The following is a 5,709-nucleotide window of genomic DNA, read 5'->3' on the forward strand; positions in this document are numbered from 1 at the left end:
TGGAAAGGATATCCTGAACTTCCAATGACTTATCGATTCCTGAAGATCCATGACCCAAAACCCTGCTATTACACAATTCCTGTAGACAAATTCAATACAACGTTGTTCTCCCCAAACTGAATGTAACGATTGGCTTATCATCACATGAAACATTGTATTCGAAAGGGCTATGCCCATGTAAATACAAATAAAGACTTCTTTTTATCAATGTCTGGCTGTGTATAAGATTTGATAAAAAGTTAAGTAGCTACATTGTTTACGAGATAGTCGAATTAAAGATGTCGTATAAGCTAACGTCGATTATCGTATAATAACATTAAGAAAACCTTTATTCAGGCACAACCCCAGGTACAGGTTCCTAATTCGGCTCCTACATCAAGTACTGTTGTGATCCAGGAGAAGAAGTTCCTCCTCAAGCAGATAAAGCCACCCGAGTTTGACAGGACAGGCAGATTCATCCAAGCTGATGCTGAAATTTGGATTGAATCCATGGAGGATTACTTTGAAGCAGCCGGTACTGCACCCACCAATCAGGCTATGCTCGCCAAGCTAAAGCTCACCGGCGAAGCCAGGCTTTGGTGGAAGAAATGGTGCAGGGATCAAGGGATCGCAGAGGGATCCGTTACCTGGGAGAAGCTGAAGAAAGCCGTGCAGGGAAGATACTTACCACCTGCATATCGCACGCAGAAAATGAACGAGTTCTATGAGCTAAAACAACTAGGATTCACTCTTGACGCATACTACTCTAAATTCGTTTCACTTTTAAAGTATGCGCCACAGATGGGCATGACACAGCAGGTGTCCAAATTTTGTGCGGGCTTAAATCCACCAGTAAATACCCGTCTCGAATCTATGCATCCATTAGATCTTTAGGATGCACTCATTCGAGTGGCTCCTATATTTCAGGAGGTGCAAGCTAGACCAAGGAGTAACAAAACTTGGTCTTATAATGACCCGAACAGAGGAGCATTCAGACCTCAAATGAAGAGAGTTCAAGGTCATAATCAGGGACAAAGAAAGAAAGCAAGGACAAATAACGTCAACAACTTTGTTCCTACTCAAAGTAATGGCCGAAACCTCCGTTGTTTCCACTACAACGAACCCGGTCACTTCAAGAGGCAATGTCCCAAGCTCAGGCGGAGGACATCCCCAAACGCCTTTCCAAGGAGCAGGCCGTGGTCAAGGAACCGCTACCCGTGGAAGAGGAAGAACCGCCTGCATTGCCAATAGGCAAAGATGTGAAGAAGAAGAAGAGGAAGATCCGACTATGGAAGCAGAATTCGAAAGAGCGACAGTCCATGCCGCTTTACACAAGAAAGGGCGGAATCGCCAGTTCTCGGTGATTCAGACACCGTCAGACTATCAAGATAAAGGTTTCAAAACCTTGATTGATTGTGGCAGTACACATTCCTTTATCTCACCGGCATGTGCAAAAAGATTAGGAATAGCCACAGTAGAAGCACCTACCTTGCTTGTGGAGTTGGCAAATGTTCATGAGGTAGCTTGTACCACGCAAACTACTAAGGTGGAATTCTTTCTAGGAGGAAAGAAGACTTCAGTCAAATTCAGAGTCATGAATTTAGGTATCCATGAGTGTCTACTCGGGATGGATTGGCTTAAGCCCAACGACACCCACATTCACTGTGGAAAGGGTCAAGTTTCCTTTTGAAACTCTGAAAGGGAATTTGTCACAACTCAAGGTGAGGCAGGAGTGCCAAGAATCCAATTGTCCAAAATATCTCGGATCATAAAAGGAGTCAGAAAAGGATTACCCGTTTACTTGATCAAACTCAACAAGTTGGATCAAAAGCAAGAGCCTCATGAAGGGCCTTCTTGGCTAAAGGAATACGCTAACGTATTCCTTGAAGAATTGACCGAACTTCCGCCTCAAAGAGAAGTAGATCATGAGATTAGGTTAGTGCCTGGAGCTGCACCAATTGCAAAGAGACCTTATAGAATGTCCATACCAGAAGCAATTGAGCTGAAGGAACAACTCAAACAACTGTTAGATCAGGGCTACATCCGGCCTAGCAATTCACTGTGGGGAGCTCCAGTATTCTTTCAGAAAAAGAAAGATGGGACACTTCGACTATGTATTGATTACCGAGGGTTGAACCAATCAACAGTCAAGAACAAGTATCCCATTCCTAGAATAGATGAGCTTCTTGATCGTTTTCAGGGTGCAAAGATCTTCTCCAAGATTGATCTCAGGTCAAGTTACTATCAGATAAGGATTAAGGAAGAAGATATCCCAAAGACGGCCTTCAATACAAGATATGGGCACTTTGAGTTCCTGGTCATGTCATTCCGGCTTATGAATGCACCTGCCACCTTCAATTGATTCATGTAGGATATCTTTAGGCCATATCTTGATGATTTCGTGCTTGTCTTCTTCGATGACACTTTAGTCTATTCTAAATAGGAAGAAGATCATGAACCTCAACTTTAGATTGTCCTTGAGACAATGAGGTCACATAAGTTGTATGCAAAAATGAAGAAGTGTGCATTCTTTAAGCGTCAGATTGAATATCTAGGATTCATAGTATCATCAAAAGGAATATCAGTAGACCCAGCCAAGGTCAGAGATGTGCTTGAATGGCCAATACCAGTATCCGTCAAAGAGATACGTAGCTTTCTTGGATTGACAGGATGGTATAGGGTCTTCATCAAAAACTATGCTTTGATTGCAGCACCTCTTACAGACTTACTAAAGAAGCAGACTTCCATTACATGGTCAATTTCCGAACAAAATAGCTTCGAAAGATTGAAGCAAAGTTTGGTATCAGCACCTATTCTAAAACTTCTTGACCTCAATAAGGAGTTTGAGGTAGTAAACTGATGCTAGCATTCTTGCCTTGGGGTGTGTACTTATGGAGGAAGGTCATCCAGTAGCATACTCTTCAAGGAAATTGAAGAGCCATGAAAAGAATTATGCTACGCATGATCTGGAATTACTAGGTGTCATCCATGCTCTAAAACTTTGGAGACACTACCTGTTGGGTAACAAGTTTACTCTAGTAACCAACCATAAGAGCCTCAAATGGATCTTTACCCAAAACGAGCTCAACATGAGGCAACGTCGGTGGATTGAAGTATTGGAGGAATATGACTTTGAAATCAAGTACCGACCAAGGAAAGAGAATTTAGTTGCCGATGCACTTAGTCGCAAGGCATTTCTAAATTCCCTAATCTTGCAGAATCCATCAACGGCGAGATCTCTAGCTACAAAAGTATCTATGCCAAACAATCCAATACTTGAATTAGCTAGAGAGGAAGCATGCCATGATTTGGCCTACCAAGCAATGCTAAATGAGATTTCTACCAAGGAGCAGAATCAAAAGTTGCAAGCTAAATATCTGGAATTTTCCATTGATAATGGACTTGTCTACTATAGAACAAGGCTATGTATACTAGCAATCCAGTCACTTAAGCAGAAGATAATGTGGGAAGCTCATGATTCTCCTTTCGCAGGATATTTTGGCTATGCTAAGACTCTTAATGCAGTTAGGAAGAGCTACCATTGGGAGAGGCTCAAGAGTGACGTTCTCAAATATGTCACTGAGTGTTTGTCTTTCCAACGTATCAAAGCCGAACATGTCATGATGCCAAGGAAACTGCAACCGCTTGGCATCCCTCAAATGAAATGGGAATTCATCAGTATGGATTTTGTTGTAGGCTTACCCCAAGTCCAGGGAGGATACAACTCCATCATGGTTGTGTTTGACATGCTTACTAAGATTGCACACCTTATTCCAGTAAAGACAAACTATAAAGCCTCCGACATTGCAAGATTGTTTATCAAGGAGATATTCAAGCTACATGGTTTACCCAGAAGAATCATTAGTGATCGAGATTCTCTCTTCACATCACACTTCTGGAGAGCTATCTTTGAAGCTATTGGGACTCAACTCTGTTTTAGCACCGCCTACCATCCCCAAACGAATGGCCAAACAGAGCGAGTAAACCAAGTCATCGAGGACCCAATAAGTGGATTCAATACTTGCCTTTGGTAGAATTTGCCTACAATGCTTCTTACCAGCAAAGCATTCAGATGACCCCTTTCCAAGCATTATATGGTCATGATTGTTGAAGTCCTCTAAACTTTTCTGATCCAACCCTAAGGGTTGAAGCGTCAAGGCAGATGTTGGAAGAGATGGATGATCAAATAAAGCCAATAAGACAAGACATACAGGCAGCCAAGGATAGACAGAAGGCACACACGGATCTGAAACGTCAAGAAAGAGTCTTCGAAGAAGGAGACATGGTCTTCATTCGCGTACGCCCTAAAAAGAGTTCTCTATCCCTAGGAGATTGCAAGAAGCTAAGTCCAAGGTATTGTGGGCCGTACAAAGTCCTCAAATGCCTAGGACCCAATGCTTATAGATTGCAACTCCCTGAGAACCTAAAAGTTCACAATGTATTCCATATCAGCCTATTGAAAAAATATGTACCCAACCCTAACCATGTACTTGATGACCAACAAATTGTAATGCCTAGTCAAGGAGTCCTTGAACTAAGACCGGATAGGATCTTAGATGTTAGGGAGAGACAGCTAAGATCCAAAACCTTGAGAGAATGCCTCGTCCAGTGGAAAGATTATCTCGAAGAGGATGCCACTTGGGTAGATGAAGGCACTCTCAACCATCAATATCCCCAGTTTATCTCGAGATGAGGTCATCTCGATTCCTCTAAGGGGGAGAGAATGTAATATTTTTGTTAAAAATATTATAAAGGCCATGAGAAGTCTCGGGGAAGTGACAATGTTACATTGGGACGGGTTAATCTAATACACTCTCCACTGAGCCCAATCGAGACATAGCTTAGCAAAACCCCGTATTTCTCATGAGAACCTCCTCTTGGAAGGAGGATAAGGGATAAATATTGATTTAATGCAAATTTTTTTATTACCTTCCTCCAGCCGAAGCGTGGCTGAGGGAAGGGGATGGTGCTAAAATGGAAGAGTGAATGAGGTGGAGGGGAGAGTCTACATGCGGCCAAACACGTGGAGGAAAGGGAAGGCCTTATCCCTTCCTATAAATACCCCCTCTAAGGGGTGAGAAGGGAGAGGGTCGTGGTGAAAATATGGTGGATCGATCACTAGTTGAAGGCATCCACGCAGGCAGGGACAAGAAGGGACACCGCGGGCTGTGTCGTGAGTGGAAGGCGGAGAGGAGCACCGTACGTTGGCTGCCATCGCCCCGCTGATGCCCAGAGCCACCGCTGGTACGAAGAGTCGCCACTTGCTCCGTCGGGATCACGGCCGCTTGGCCATGCTGGCCATCGTCATCCCATCTCCTCTCCCTACCACGACTATAGCTAGAAGCTTTAGAAGCTTCTAGTAACTTCTAAGGGCCTCCTCCCAAGCCCCCTTTCCCGTGGTACATTAAACCTTTTCCGTGGTAGATTTAACCCCTTTTCCGGGGTACATTAAAGCCCTTTTCCGGGGTACATTAAAGCCCTTTTCCAAGTTACATTAAAGCCCTTTTCCGATTACATTAAAGCCCTTTTCCGGGGTACATTAAAGCCCTTTCCCGGGGAACATTAAAGCCAAGTCCCTTAAAGTTCACCTTACTCTAGGAAAAGAAAACCCTTAATCCCTGTGCCTAAATCCATAAGTCCCATCTTGTGTTTGAAACCCGTGTTTTACCCCTCATATTTCTTTTTTTAATACACCCCTAATCCTTTCTAAACCCCGTGTTCCCTTTTACT

This window comes from Lygodium microphyllum, chromosome 1, assembly GCF_053477565.2.
Source record: "Lygodium microphyllum isolate KBCC chromosome 1, Lygodium_microphyllum_v1.1.10, whole genome shotgun sequence".
Lineage (NCBI taxonomy): Eukaryota > Viridiplantae > Streptophyta > Polypodiopsida > Schizaeales > Lygodiaceae > Lygodium > Lygodium microphyllum.